The sequence below is a fragment of the Coenobita brevimanus genome, chromosome 68, assembly GCF_032717465.1.
Source record: "Coenobita brevimanus isolate Jiangsu-jjx chromosome 68, ASM3271746v2, whole genome shotgun sequence".
Classification (NCBI taxonomy): domain Eukaryota; kingdom Metazoa; phylum Arthropoda; class Malacostraca; order Decapoda; family Coenobitidae; genus Coenobita; species Coenobita brevimanus.
Window position 1 is genome coordinate 5981563 of NC_137021.1, and position 14579 is coordinate 5996141.

General features: G+C 41.6%; 1 long non-coding RNA gene across 3 annotated transcripts in view; it reads right to left on the reverse strand.

The window, feature by feature from the left end:
• The window catches only part of LOC145405748 (uncharacterized), a 39177-nt gene extending 25514 nt beyond the window's left edge, over positions 1–13663 (reverse strand). For 2 of the 3 annotated variants that reach the window (XR_013898447.1, XR_013898446.1), the window contains exon 1: positions 13602–13663. This is a non-coding gene — a long non-coding RNA (uncharacterized LOC145405748). Of the gene's footprint in view, positions 1–3691; positions 3731–13601 lie in introns of those variants that run through there. The other variant, XR_013898448.1, reaches the window with a different exon arrangement.
• Between the last annotated feature and the right edge of the window lie 916 nt (positions 13664–14579).

Here is a 14579-nt window from a genome sequence, read left to right on the forward strand (position 1 = left end):
TCACCATCATCCACTCACTTGATGTAGTGCTGCCTACTTCTTCCTTAGCCTTTGTCATTCTTTTTCTGTGCCTGTCCTCCTCTCTTCCTATTTCTCCCATCTTTCCTGTCACTTCTTATTGCTTTTCTTTCCTTTACAGGTGGCTTTACATTGAGTGACAAGCCAAATGGTTTCCTGTAAGCCAAGAAACCATTTACAACGCTGGGTGGTAACCATATAACCAAACCATACGTGCTCCCTACGTGTCAACAAGTGGGTTGGTGGAGGGTTAGTGCCCCTCCCCGTAAAACAAATAACTCAAAGTCAAATGGCCACCCCTTACGGGATTATGATGTCTGGCAATAGATAGATAGATAGATAGATTTTTGATGATTTTCTGATCGTATTTTTGGGTTTAGGCGAGTTACAAACAGCTTTTAGGGTTAGTTTAGTGTGTTTTAAAGATGTTTGGGGATTTAGGTGAGCTAGACACTTATTTTTGGACAATTTTTGGGTGGGTTTTGGACTTGGTTGGGGCGACATGGAGGCGATATGTTTGTGGCCACCCCTTACGGGATTAAGGCGTCTGGCAATAGATAGATAGAAAAAAAAAATCATACCATAGATCTTCACTCAGCCAGTCCTTGTTAAAAAAGCATGCATTCGTATGTTTCTCTTCCCTTCGACTGCACATGCGTCTCGTAGGTCTATCACCCACAGGCCTACTTTAGGTTACATGATGGTATTCTACCAATGAATCTGAACCCCGATCTTTGATTACTTGCAGATGGAAAATTCAAATCCTTCTCGGTAAAGCCTCTGAAGAAAGATGTGCTGTGTCCCGGGTGGGTTATTGATTATTTACAGGTGATTAAGAGTTTTCACTCAACCTGAGGCTACTGAGTTTCTTAGAAGATACAGTGCATTACCTTCTGAAGTTTATTGCTCAGGCTGTCAGGAACCATGTAAATTTAGAAAAGACATCAGTGGTACAGTGGTCGGTACAAAAAGTACGCAAAAACCAAGAAACGGGTACAGTAGTTTTTGAGTTTCTGACTACAATGGAACTTTTTTGGATAACACACCTTCCTGCTTGGCAAATTATATTGTTCATAAACCACTGGATTCAAAAGTTCTGGAACCACGACGTTATGTGTGGTCAACAAAAACGAGTGTGGACTGGCGAAGCTTTTGCTCAGAAGTGCCCCCTTCGTGGCTACAGAACCAGCCTGGCGTCGAGATTGATGAATTTTTTTTTGAGGGCAAAATATGATTGTGGGAGAAACCTAAGGGACGTGTTGCTTTTCAGAGGGATTGAAAGGGTCGAAAAGAAGTTTTTCTTGGTGTCCTTTGTGAAGGGGGACTTGATAGGAGTGCAGTAACCCTTGGACAGATTATCAAAAAATTAATTCGGCCAGGCAGCATCATTAACAGTGATGGTTGGGCTGCCTATCGACAGCTGGCGGACGAAGGGTACACGCGTTGTGTGATAAACCACAAGGAGGAACTTGTGGACCCAGACAACCCGACCACCAATACGCAGACCACTGAAAGACTGTGGTAAAACAAAGGAGTGGTCAAAGCGTCCTGGACTAAGGACAATATTTTGAACAGTATTTCTCTAGGTATCCGTAACTACACGCCAACGCTGAGCAGACTCTACACCTCGTTGCTGCAGCCGCACTATACCCACCACAGTCAGATCGGCCACGTGAAAGACCTGGTTCTGTGGCCGCTATCCCACTAGGCCTACCCCTGGAGGACAACGACCCAGACGACCCTCTTATCTACAGTAAGGTAAGCATTCCCCTAGGATAGGTTAGGTATGTTGGGTTATGTTTGGTGAGGTTACGTTACATCGTCTGTTCCGTTACATTAACCAGTGGTGCAGTATATTTTTCTTGTGGTTTTTGATGCGATCTGAGTTGTTTTATTACTTCATTTTTTTCGGAAAATGCTTGATTTCACCTTGTCCAAAGTTCATGACTGGAAAATAGGGTAAATGAGGCATTTTCGACAAAAATGAAAGTCAAAAACATTTAAATCGCATCAACAACTACCAGAAAAATATATTGCACTACCTAGGGGGGTGTACCGGCAACTTGTAAAAATCTACCCAAATGTTTAGGTTTAAGTGATTTATTGCTCAGACAATTTATTTTAGGCGAATTTTAGATTAGATGAGCTGATAGGTGAAATTAATTAGCTTTGGTTGTGGGAAAATGTCTCAGCTAAAAAAAAATAATAAGACTTTACATTTCAATTTACGATGGTTCTCTGGCACATTGTAAATTATTCTCCGGTCGTCAGGTTAGATTATCTTAAAAAAAAATATATATATACGTCTTAAAAACATTCATGTTCCAATCACCATTACGACTGTTCTATAGAACTTATACCAGTTATTTTTAAGTCAAAGGTTCGGTTCAGTTATCGAGTAAAAAGAAAATTTGATGAATATGCCATAGGCATAGTTTTCATGGATCAGACTCATTTTGTGTTCCTAACCACTGTTCTGTATGACTACAGTACTTTCGTTGCAAAGTCAAAGGTTAGGTTACGTTATCTTCATGTAAAAAATAATAATAATGAAAATCCCATAGTCAACCTTGTACATTTTTTGGCTGTCCATGTTAAATCAGAAAAACACCCCGTATATTTCTGATCTTAAAAAATTAATTTCCGGACATGACAATAGGTGCAAATATCAAAACATCCATAAAACACATTAAAAGCGCAACTCAAAAATCCATCAGAAAAAGTTAAATGTGCAAATCTCAATACCCATAAATACATGTAAAGTGTAAAACTCATCCCATCAGAAAAAAGAAAATGACGAAAAAAGTACAAATCTTAAAATGTCAAAAACCCATGAAAAAAGTGCAAATCTCAAAGTATCCATGAACAAAGGGGGCATGGCAAGCGTAAATCTCAAAGTATCCCTAAACAAGAAAACCAATAAAAAAATCGATACGAAAAATGCAAATCTCAAAAGATCTATCCTAAAATAATCGAAAGTGCACATCTCAAAATACCCATCCTAAAAAAAAAAAAAAAAATCGACAAATGCAAATCTCAAAATACCCATCCTAAAAAGGCCTTTCCAAAAAAATGCAGTCTCAAAATGTGCAAAAAAAAAAAAAAAATGAAAATAATGAAAATCAAAACATACTATAATCTGAAAAATCCTGACTTCAAAAAGTCATAGCATGGAAATTAAAATCTTGGGCCTCAGGGAGTGAAAATCTTCCCAGCAACTTTATTCTCCACTATATATCCCCTTTGGGGCATAAGCTTCAAACTATGCAAAAATTATTTATTATACTATACAATATGGCAATATATGTAAAATTATATCGCTTCAGACGAAGCTACGGACTCTAAGCAAGCGATTTCACCATATAAGTTTCTTCAAACTTAGAAGTTATTCATTCTAGAGGAATTATATATATCCTAAATTAATCTCTAGATTGCCATGGTGCTTTTCAAATTTCAAAAATAACTTCCAAAGGGGAAGAAAATTCGCAAAAATCGAAGTGAGAATTCAGTGGTATGTATACGCCATATTGGATATCGTAGAGTGCTCCATAATTGGCAAAAAAAAATCAAAATAATCCTCCACTTATTTATTTCTAACCTCAATATCGTTAAAAAGTTCCATATAGAAGTTTTTCGTGTGTATATAATAAAGTAAGGAAAACTTGGAACTTACCTTAAAAAGCGAGCCACGACGCACCTCCCCCCCTCGCCTAGAGTAGAGGAGGGACTGAGCCGGCAGCAGCGTAGTCACAGCCTCCGGCACCACGAAGTGCCAGACGTACGATTAAAATTGGGGGGAAAAAAGCGTCATATTCTTCTTATTTACCAGTTTTTCTGCATTATTATTATCAATTAAATAATTATTGGCTATTTAATCCCACCACCATGACATACAGCTAACAATAACTATAATAAATGTGAGATTCTATCTGCCAGATGTATGATTTCAAATTTGAAAAGAACAACTTCATATCCTTCTTTTATACTACTCTTTCTGCTTTCTAATTGTCAGTTAAATAATTAATAGTCATTTAATCCCACCAACATGACATACAGCTAAATATAACGATAATAAATGAGGGTCTAACTGCCAGACGTACGATTCAAATCTGAAATACCTTCAAAATATTTGCTTTATGCTACTTTTCCCCCTCCTTTTCTGCTTTCTAGTTATCAGTTAAATAAATACCAATCTTTTAATAGCACCAGGATTACGTATAAATCATAATAAACAACAAATTATAACAAATTCCGATGATAAACGAGCTCTCACTCGACAAAAACACACTTTACCATTATTTCCTAAAAATCCTTTATTATTTTTTCATACTACTTTTTCTGCCTTTTAGATAAAGAATAAACCGCTATAAATCATTTAATATCACCATAGGACACCATAACTAAGAAATAACAACGATAAACGACGATATACGAATTTCTTCCCTGCATTATCACGCAATCGTTAGGAAAAATCATTAACTGCTTGAAAAAATATGTTACGCTTATTCTACGCTAATTATTGTCATTTATTTAAACGATAAATTATTTAGTGATTATTAACCCCAAGATGAAATATAAAGAATAACTGATAAAAATGAGGTTTCTATGTAGTATTTTCCAACTGTAATTTCTATCTACATAAATCTCCCAGTATCTATCTAGCTATCTACCAATTAATCTACCTACCTCTCTATCGACCTTAATTAATCTACCTACCTACCTACTACCAATCTACCTACCTATACCTACATCCCGGTCTACCTACCTACCGTACCAACCTACCTACCAATCAACCTACCTACCTCTACTGTATCTACCTTAATCTATCTACCTATCTCTACCTGCTATCAACCTACCTACCTCTATATCTACCTATAATGCCGGTCTTTCTACCCACCTATCTGCCTACCTACCTACCTACTTATCTACCAACCTATCTATCTATCTACCTACCTCCTTACCAACCTACCTACCTACTTATCTATACCAATCTACCTAGTTTTACCTCCCTTATCAATATCTACCTACCTACCTACTAACGAACCTATCAATCTATATACCTATCTATCTACCTACCTACCAACAAAATGCGTAATCCTTTTTTGGCTAGACTGGAGGGCTGATTTGACTTGTAACCAAGGAGACTCTGGCCCTGTGTAGTCAAATTTGAGGGCTGCTTTAACTAGTAACCAAGGAGACTCATACCTCATAACTATCAAATTTCTCCAAAGCTCTTCTTCGTGACTAGCATCATATTTGGTACACTAGGTTATTTGCATATACGAGGCTCCGTAACAATTGTTCTGTAGCGACTCATTCTATATATTAAAGTGATAATAGACTAGAAACCAAGGAGATTCATTCCTAGTTCAAAACTGGTGCTCGTAGGTTGCATGAGGCTTCGTAACAAATGTTCTGTAGCGATTTGTTCCATTACAGTGAAAATCGACTAGAAACAGGGGAGATTCATTCCTATCTCAAAATTCATGCTCGCAAGTTGCTTGAGGCTTCAGAGCAAATGTTCAATAGCGACTCATTCTGTGATTCGAAGTGAAAATAGACTAGAAACCAAGGAGATTCATTCTTCGTTCAAAATTGATGCTTGTAAGTTGCATGAGGCTTTGTAGCAAATGTTCTATGGCGATTTTTTCTGAATATTAAAGTGAAAATCGACTAGAAACCAAGAAGATCCATTCCTATCTCAAAATTCATGTTCATAAATTGCAAGAGGCTTTGTAGAATCTGCTCTGTAGCGACTCATTCTGTATATTAAAGTGGAAATCGACTAGAAATCAAGGAGATTCTTTCCCATCTCAAAACTGATGCTGGTAATTTGCATGAGGCTTCGTAAAACCTGCTCTGTAGTGATTTATTCTGTATACTAAAGTGAAGACCGACTAGAAACCAAGGAGATTCATTCCTGTCTCAAAATTCATGATCGTAAGTCGCATGAAGCTTCGTAACTAATGTTCTGTGGCGATTTATTCTGTGTATTAAAGTGAAAATTGACTAGAAACCAAGGAGATTCATTGCTATCGAAAAATTGATGCTGGTAAATTGCATGAGACTTCGTAACAAATGTTCTGTAGCAACTCATTTTGTGAATCGAAGTGAAAATAGACTAGAAACCAAGGAGATTCAACATTTAAAAACTATAGTTGGGTAGCAATATAAAAGGATACGCAACACCTCTTCTGAACCGATTTATTCTCTACATCACTCTTCATTATCCTCTCTCTCTCTCTCTCTCTCTCTCTCTCTCTCTCTCTCTCTCTGACTACATAAAAATTACTGGAGAAATTCAAGGTGTCAAATTCAAACTAAATCGCAAGAGATCAAGTGTAACGAACCTACGTCTTTTAAAATACGGTCGTTAGGTTCAAAATTCATGCATTATAAGGTTCATATTCTCCCTAACACCTCTTCTTTAGCGATTTATTTTTAGATGTGGCTTGTTAATATCCTTTTGTACGTTTTTAATCCCTAACATCTCTTCCTTAGCGACTTATTTTTTGGATATGGCTGACTAATTTCGTTTTGTACGTTATTTATGCAGAGTACGGCAATATGCTCCTTAGTCCCTATCACCTCTTCTTTAGCGATTTATTTTTGTATACGACTGCCTAATATCGTCAATTATTTACGAGTATGCAGAGAATGGTGATGAGGCCCCTAACACCTCTTCCTTATTTATTTTTGGATATGGCTGGTTAGTATCCTTTTGTATGTTATATATGGAGAGTATGGCGATATTGGAAGGATTTACGCAACAAAAAGAGGACAGTAGGATGTAATAAGCAAAATAAATCGCTTCGGAAAAGGTGTTAGGGAGGCAAAATCCCTGCACCAACGAAAGACCCCCCAAAATATTCCTTTTTTTTTTTTTTTTTTTTTCGGAACGACCCAATATAATTCAAATTTTCCCGCCAAAACCCTGACGCAACGAAACTATCATATGATTTGAAATTTCGCGCCAAAACGTCTGAATGAATGGAACGAGCCAATATGATTCGAATTTTCCAGTTGGCCTGAAGCAATGAAACGAGCCAATATGATTTGAATTTTCCCGCCAACGAGGTGACGTCTGATGGCGAGGTTGGAAGAAGGACAGTGAGAAGGCAACAACTGAAAACTGAGGTTCATGGGAGGTAGGTTATTGATATACAGAATTTATTTTAGTATTTTGATGTCATTATATTTTTGTTAGTAAATAATGTTTTTCGTGTTTTTTTTCTCTTCGTATTATAATTAAAAAATGTTTTTGGGTCGCTTTTCATAATTTGCGGTTTCTTTTATTTTTCGTGTCTTGAAATAATTTCTTTTATTTCAACATGGCTTGGGTTGTCTTTAACTTCAATTTTTAAGAGGTTAGTATTAAGTTTTTATTTTGGTCAAGTACTTTCATTATATGATAATGAATTTTGAATAGGGCATAATGTTTGCATGTAATAAAACTAACTACTGTTTCCTTCTCCAGATTGTGTCGAAGGAACTGCATTATTTATGGCTTGGGAAAGTCGATATCTCGAACCATATCTCCATCTCTCTTTTTTTAATAGCTGATAACATCAGATGGTGGTGTAAGACTGGCCTCGGTAATTACATTATTCTTCGTATGACGGTGAAATGTCTGCCTCTCCGAGACACCCATGGAAAGGTGTCACAACACCCACCCCGGGAAGGACACACGGCCCCACGCCCACCCCAGGAAGACTCCATGGAGGGGCATATGAAGGGAGTGCCGGACCCAAGAGAGACAGGCCTAGGCGGTCCACGGACCTACGCCCATTTTCATTCAAAACGGCCAGCAGCAGGAAATCAGTCCGGGGCAACTATATCATAGCCGGGCCAGCCCTTGTCAGGGATCGGGGTGGGAATTGTCCACAGACACAGCCGAGTGTCACCGTTGTGATGGCCACTGTATGCACCGGGCAGGACATGACTGCCAATGTAGGCACGTAGATTGCAGCCACCCCTGGAACCAGACCTGCGTTGACTGCCACTGCACGCACCGGGGAAGGGAGGGCCACTGTATGCCCTTAAGCTGGTAAACCAGGCAGAGACAGAAACGCGGTAATGGCCACTGTACGCATCTTTGTTTCCCTCCTCCTTGGGGAACAGCACCACAGTGACTGCCGCTGTATGGACTCGACAAGTAACGGCCACTGTACGCCCTTCAACTGTCGTTTCTCGGGTCCGTGAAACCGCAGTGACTGCCACTGTATGCACCGGGGAAAGGAACTGCTACTGTACGCCCTTTGTCCATGGCCCTTGAGACTACCATTTCAGAGCAAGTCCCTTGCTTGGCCCATTACCAATGTGGTGGCCGAGTGGAACGCCTCGCTCCCTCTCCTCACAGGTGCAGTCCTCCAGAGAAGTTGCAGCTGAAAGAGTTGTGGCGAGGGCTTCTTCCGGACCTGGGGATCCACGCCCTGCAGGCTGCCCCTGAACAATGCCCGACTATGACGCCACGAAGGGATGTCGCAGACAGCTCCTGATGGCAGTCTACCCTAATGGAGACTGCAGCCCCTAGCCCTCCAGGGACACCCCCAGGACCCTGGGGCGGGACATTCTGAGCCCCACTTCATGACGACCCTCCACCAGGTGCCGACGCAGACACTGGCGCCTGTTGGCCATGTTTGGTCCCAGTCCCGAGGACCAAACGACAGGTTGAGGCCCCACCAGGAGAGGGCCTCCCTGCACGCCGACCCCCCAGCTCCCCCCCCCCCCAACCCGGACTACCCCTCCTCTGGCAGTCGTTCCGTGCCTCCTGAGGGAGGGCACACCCGACGTCCTGCCTCCTAAGCCCGGCCGCCACTTGTAACCTGCACAGATACGTATATTTATTTTGATAACTGTAAATTAAATATTTGTAAGAGGTCTGTTAAATCTTTGTAGGGGATCTTTTTATAAAACTATAATTTATAAAGTTATTTTTTTAAACCCAAACAAAACTGAACCCTAGTTTTGAACCTTCACCTATATACACACCTGCAAATACTTAAATGTGGGAAATCGAGTTACAAAACCTTAAAGAAGGAACCAAAGCCTGAGCCTAATTTCGAATCACCTGTTATTATAAATTAGATAAATCAAATAACAATATAAATTGTTGCTAAATCATTCTATTTAGCGAGGAAGAAGTAACCAAAGTCTTTCCTCTTCTTACTGCTTGTGGGTGATTTTAAATTCCTTCATTCTTTACTCTTCCTTCTGCCTATGGGTGGATTTACACTATATTTTATTTTCATAATCCTTTCCTCTTCTGCCTAGGGGTGGCTTTACCCTCCCCCTCCTATCTTTCCTTCATTCTTTCTTCTCCCTTATGCCTATGGAAGACCAGACCCCCTCTTGTCTGTCTTTGCTTCATTCTCTTCCCTTCTGCCTTTTGGGTGACTTTACTTTTTTTTTTTCCATTCTTCCATCTTCCTTCTGCCTATGGGTGTCTCTCCCCTGAAAGACAAGCCAAATGGTTTCCTGTACACCAGGAAACCGCTTACCACGCTGGGTGGTAACTATAACGCCAAATTATGGCGCCTGGTGGCTTAGTGGGTAATCAAAGCGCTCCAGTCGGACTGAGCCGGTGAAAGTTTATATCCAAGGGATGGTTGGGGTTTATTGCTCACGTATTCCCACTCTGGAATGAGTGAGGCTGGTCACTCAAATGTCGGCAAAAACTTGCCTAGCCCCGGCCTCCTACGCTCCTCGTGGGACAATACAGAATTGGATGAAGGATGGATGGATTACCATTATTACTATTACCATTACTATTATAAACATGTACACAACAATCAGAAAATGGACCTATAACGTGAAACAGGAACTAGGAAATAGATAAGTAAAAATAATGCAATATGTAGTACTGCGGAAGATGGAGCGAGAGACTAACGAGGGGAGTAAGTGTGAGGTGGGGAGATGGAGAGAGAGAGGATGAGAGTGTTGGAGGGGAGAGGAGACTCTAACGGAAGTGTGAGTTAGGTGGGGAGACAAAGGCCGAGGATGACATGGATGGAGAGGTGAAAGACTAACGAGGAGATTGAGTGTGGGGTGGGGAGAGGGGGCTAGAGGATAAGGAGATAGTTGGAGTGGAGAAGTGAGACTAACGAGTGTGAGTGAGGTGGGGAGAAAGAGAGGGAGGCCGAGGATGAGATGGATGGAGAGGTGAGACTAACTAGGAGAGTGAGTGAGGTGGGGATAGGGAGGCCAAGGATGAGATGGAGGGAGTGGAGAGACATTAGACTAACGATGGAGGGATGGAGTGAAGGTATGCGAGGGACTAACGAGGAGTGTGAGTGAGGTGGAGACAGAGGATGAGATGGAGGGATGGAGTGGAGAGGTGAGATGGAGGGATGGAGTGGAGAGGTGAGACTAACGAGGAGAGTGAACGAGGTTGAGGGGAGGAGGGGGAGGGGGAGGATGTGATGGAGGAATGGAATGGAGAGGTATATGAGACTAACGAGGAGACTGTGAGTGAGATGTAGAGAAGGAGGGGGGCGCCAAGGATGAGATGGAGAGAGTGGAGAGGTGAGACTAACAAGGAGAGTGATGAGTAAGGTGGGGAGAGGGAGGCCGAGGTTGAGGAGTGGAGAGGTATAAAACTAACGAGGAGAGTGTGTGAGTGAGATGGAGGGGGGAAAAAGAGGGAGGCCGAGGATGAGATGGATGGAGTGGAGAGGGTGTGAGACTAACGAGGAGAGTGAGTGTGAGGTGGGAGGGGGGAGGAAGAGGGGGGCTGACGATGAGATGGAGGGATGGAGTGGAAAGGTGTGAGACTAAAGCCCCGTCCACACGAGCGGGCAATGCCCGCGGGCACAAGCGAGCAGTTTGCCTGTTGACGGGCTCACCGCTTGTGCCCGCGGGCAAATGCGTAAATTGCCCGTCCTGTTGACAGGCTCACCGCTTGCGTCAACAGGCAAACTGATCGCTTGTGCCCGCGGGCATTGCCCGCTCGTGTGGACAGGGCTTAACGAAAAGAATGTGAGTGAGGTAGAGGGGAGAAGACGGAGGCCGAGGATGAGATGGAGGGATGGAATGGAGAGTTATATGAAAGAGGGGTGTTAGCTGGGGGAGGGCAGTGAAATGGCAGAGGATAGGGCGACATGGAGGCGATTTGTTTGTGGCCATCCCTTATGGGATTAAGGTGTCTGGCAATAGATAGATAGACAGATAGATTAATAGACATAGACAGAGACAGACACAGATAAAGACTGATAGATAGATGGACAGACAGACATAGATAGATAGACATAGACAGATACTGTTTAATAAGGACAGTACAGTAGGTTTTAGCGCAGAACTGGTGAGAAGTAGACCTAGACATAGGAAATTTGGGAGGTATGAGGAGTCTCCTTGGTTACCAGTCAAAATTATAATCCAGAATGACCATTAGCCATAAAAGGAGGTGAAAGATGTATGAAATAACTATCGATTTTTGAGCAGTAGTAGTAGTTGTTATGGTGGTGGTAGTAGTAGTAGTTGTGGTGGTGGTGGTGGTAGTAGTAGTAGTAGTAGTAGTAGTAGTAGTAGTAGTAGTAGTAATAGTAGTAATAGTTGTGGTAGTTACAGTGATGGTGGTGGTGGTGGTGGTGGTGGAGTAGCAGCAGTAACAGTAATAGTGGTAGTGGTAGTAGTAGTGGTAGCATTTTTTCTTTTTTATTTCATAACAACATAGCATTACACATTACATACAGTACATATTAACAGTACATGTTAACAGAAAACGGTTCTAGCCAGCCGCAAATAATAATAATAAAAATAATAATAATAATAATAATAATAATAATGAAAATCGCTAGGGAAGAGGTGTTAGGGAGATTCTATTGGCGTCTACTGTAGCCTCATCACCATCGCTTTCATCACAGCGTCTCCCGGGATGCAGAATACGTCAACAGTCGTAAAATTCACCGTTGTAAGATCCCATAAAAATTAATCGCTAAGGATGAGGTGTTAGGGAGCTTCTAATGGCGTCTACTGTATCCTCTTCACCATCGCCTTCATCACAGCCTCTCTCGGGATGCAGGATACGTCTACGGTCGTAAAATTGACCGTAATTGTAAGATCCCATAAAAATAAATCGCTAAGGATGAGGTGTTAAGGAGCTTCTAATGGCGTCTACTGTATCCTCTCCACCATCACCTTCATCACAACCTCTCCCGAGATGCAGGATACGTCAACGGTCGTAATATTGACCACTGTAAGATCCACTGAAAGCAGTGATGAGAAATAGGGAGGTGAGTATGGAAGTTAAGAAGTCACTGCATGATAGTATTGTGATCCCTACCCTGACGTATGGAAGCGAGGCATGGACCTTGCAAGAGGGGAACAAGTCAAGAGTGAGAGCAGTGGAAATGAGTTACCTGAGAGGAGCATGTGGAGTGACGTGGAGGGACAGGTTGACGAATGAAGAAGTGAAGGAACGCTGTGGGGTGGATGTGGATGTGGTTGAGAAGATTAGGAGAAATACACTGAGGTGGTTTGGACATGTGAAGAGAATGGAGAATGAAAGACTGACTAAGAGGGTGTATGCAGGTGAGGTGGAGGGAGGGAGAGGGAGAGGTAGACCGAGGATGAGGTGGAGGGATGGAGTTGAGAGGTATATGAGGGAGGGGAGGGGTGAGTTGGGGGGAGGGTAGTCAAATGGTGGGTGACAAAGCGACTTGGAGGCGTTTTGTCTGTGGCCACCCTTTGCGGGATTAGGGCGTCGGGCTATAGATAGATAGATAGATAGTAAGATCTAAAGTATTCAGAATTTCAAATTCCAACCGACTGTATATTTTGCCGGACAAACTGTTCGTTATATCCACGCAGGCAAGACGGCATCCATTTTGTTTTCCCAGTTTCAACGCTTTCTGTGGACAGGGGGTGAATTAATCCCTAACGCCTTCTCTTGTGTGATTTATCCTGATTTGCACCTTACTGAGAGGAGCTGAGTTAATGGCTACAACCACTACTACTATTACAACTACTACCACCACCATTACTACTACCACTACTACTAATGCAAACTTAAAAACCAACATAAGTGCCACACAAGATATTGCTAAGGTCTAATAAGCTAAAATAAATCGCCTACGAGATGTTAACTAACCTCCTGTACCAGTTGGAAATGCAGCCTACAATGACAAACTCGTTTACATGATGGATTTTTGTCTATTATATACTCTCCCTCATTACTTAGTCTATCTATTTATCTATCTGTCTCTATTATCTATTTATCTGTTTTAGGAGTATAATTTTCATACTGGTGTATTTATCTATCTCTTCATCCATCTGTCTATCTATCCATCGTTCCACCTATCCATCTACCTACCTACCTACCTACTTATCTATCTCTATCTATCCATCTATCTATCATCTATCCATCCATCCACTTACCTATCAATCTACTTATCCATCTATCTATCTACATATCCATCCACAGACCTACCCATCTATCTATCTACCTATCTATCAATCCATCAATTTACCTATGTACGTATATATATATATATATATATATATATATATGGTATGTACACATTATCTATCTATCCATCTATCTATCCATCCATCCATCTATCTATCTATCACTATCTATCTCTCACCTTGACCATCGTGCTTGCAATACCACGGCCGGAGTACGCCTTATGCACACACACTGCACACATCTTGCACACCTCCGCGCTTCCGTCTTCAAACAAATTGATATTTTCAAACAACTTCGCCACGACCATGTGTACCTGAGGAAGATGGGACGAAAGGTAAGGAAAAATGTGAATAATTTTGCTGCTACTATCACTACTACTATTGTTCCTACTACTACTACTACCACTGCCTCTGCTACTACAACCACATGAAATAAAATAACTAGAATGTCATCAAAGTGTGCAAGTACAATTTTGCACAATATAACCTTGTCCCAGCAATTGCCAACTAGAAGCCGAGCTATAAAGGGACCTTCAGGTCAAGCTTATTGATCATGTGCATGTCACCTTAGGTCATTACAGTCTAGTCCATGAAGTTTGGTGGCTCTAGCTTTAATCCTTCACCTTGAGGTCAAGGTGACTGATCTTGTGCATGTCACCTTAAGTAATCACAGTCTATAAGTCTACCACACTTGGTGGCTCTAGCTTTAATCCTTCACCTTGAGGTCAAGGTGACTGATCTTGTGCATGTCACCTTAGGTCATCACAGTCAGTAAGTCCACCAAGTTTGGTGGCTCTAGCTTTAAACCTTCACCTTGAGGTCAAGGTGACTGATCTTGTGCATGTCAACTTAGGTCATCACAGTCTGTAAGTCCACCAAGTTTGGTGGCTGTAGCTTTAATCCTTCACCTTGAGGTCAAGGTGACTAATCTTGTGCATGTCACCTCAGGTCATTACAGTACAAATAATTGGAGTGTGTAGCGATTCCTGGGTAACACACATCAGCTTAAGCTAAATTAACCCTTAAAGAAAGATTAACAGAATTGGATGATTAGTAACAATATGACGTAAACCTTTCACAACATCTCTATCTACAGCCAGAACGCCACAATCCCGCAAGGGGTGATACAGGCTGGAAATGCAAATGGATGTGGTTTT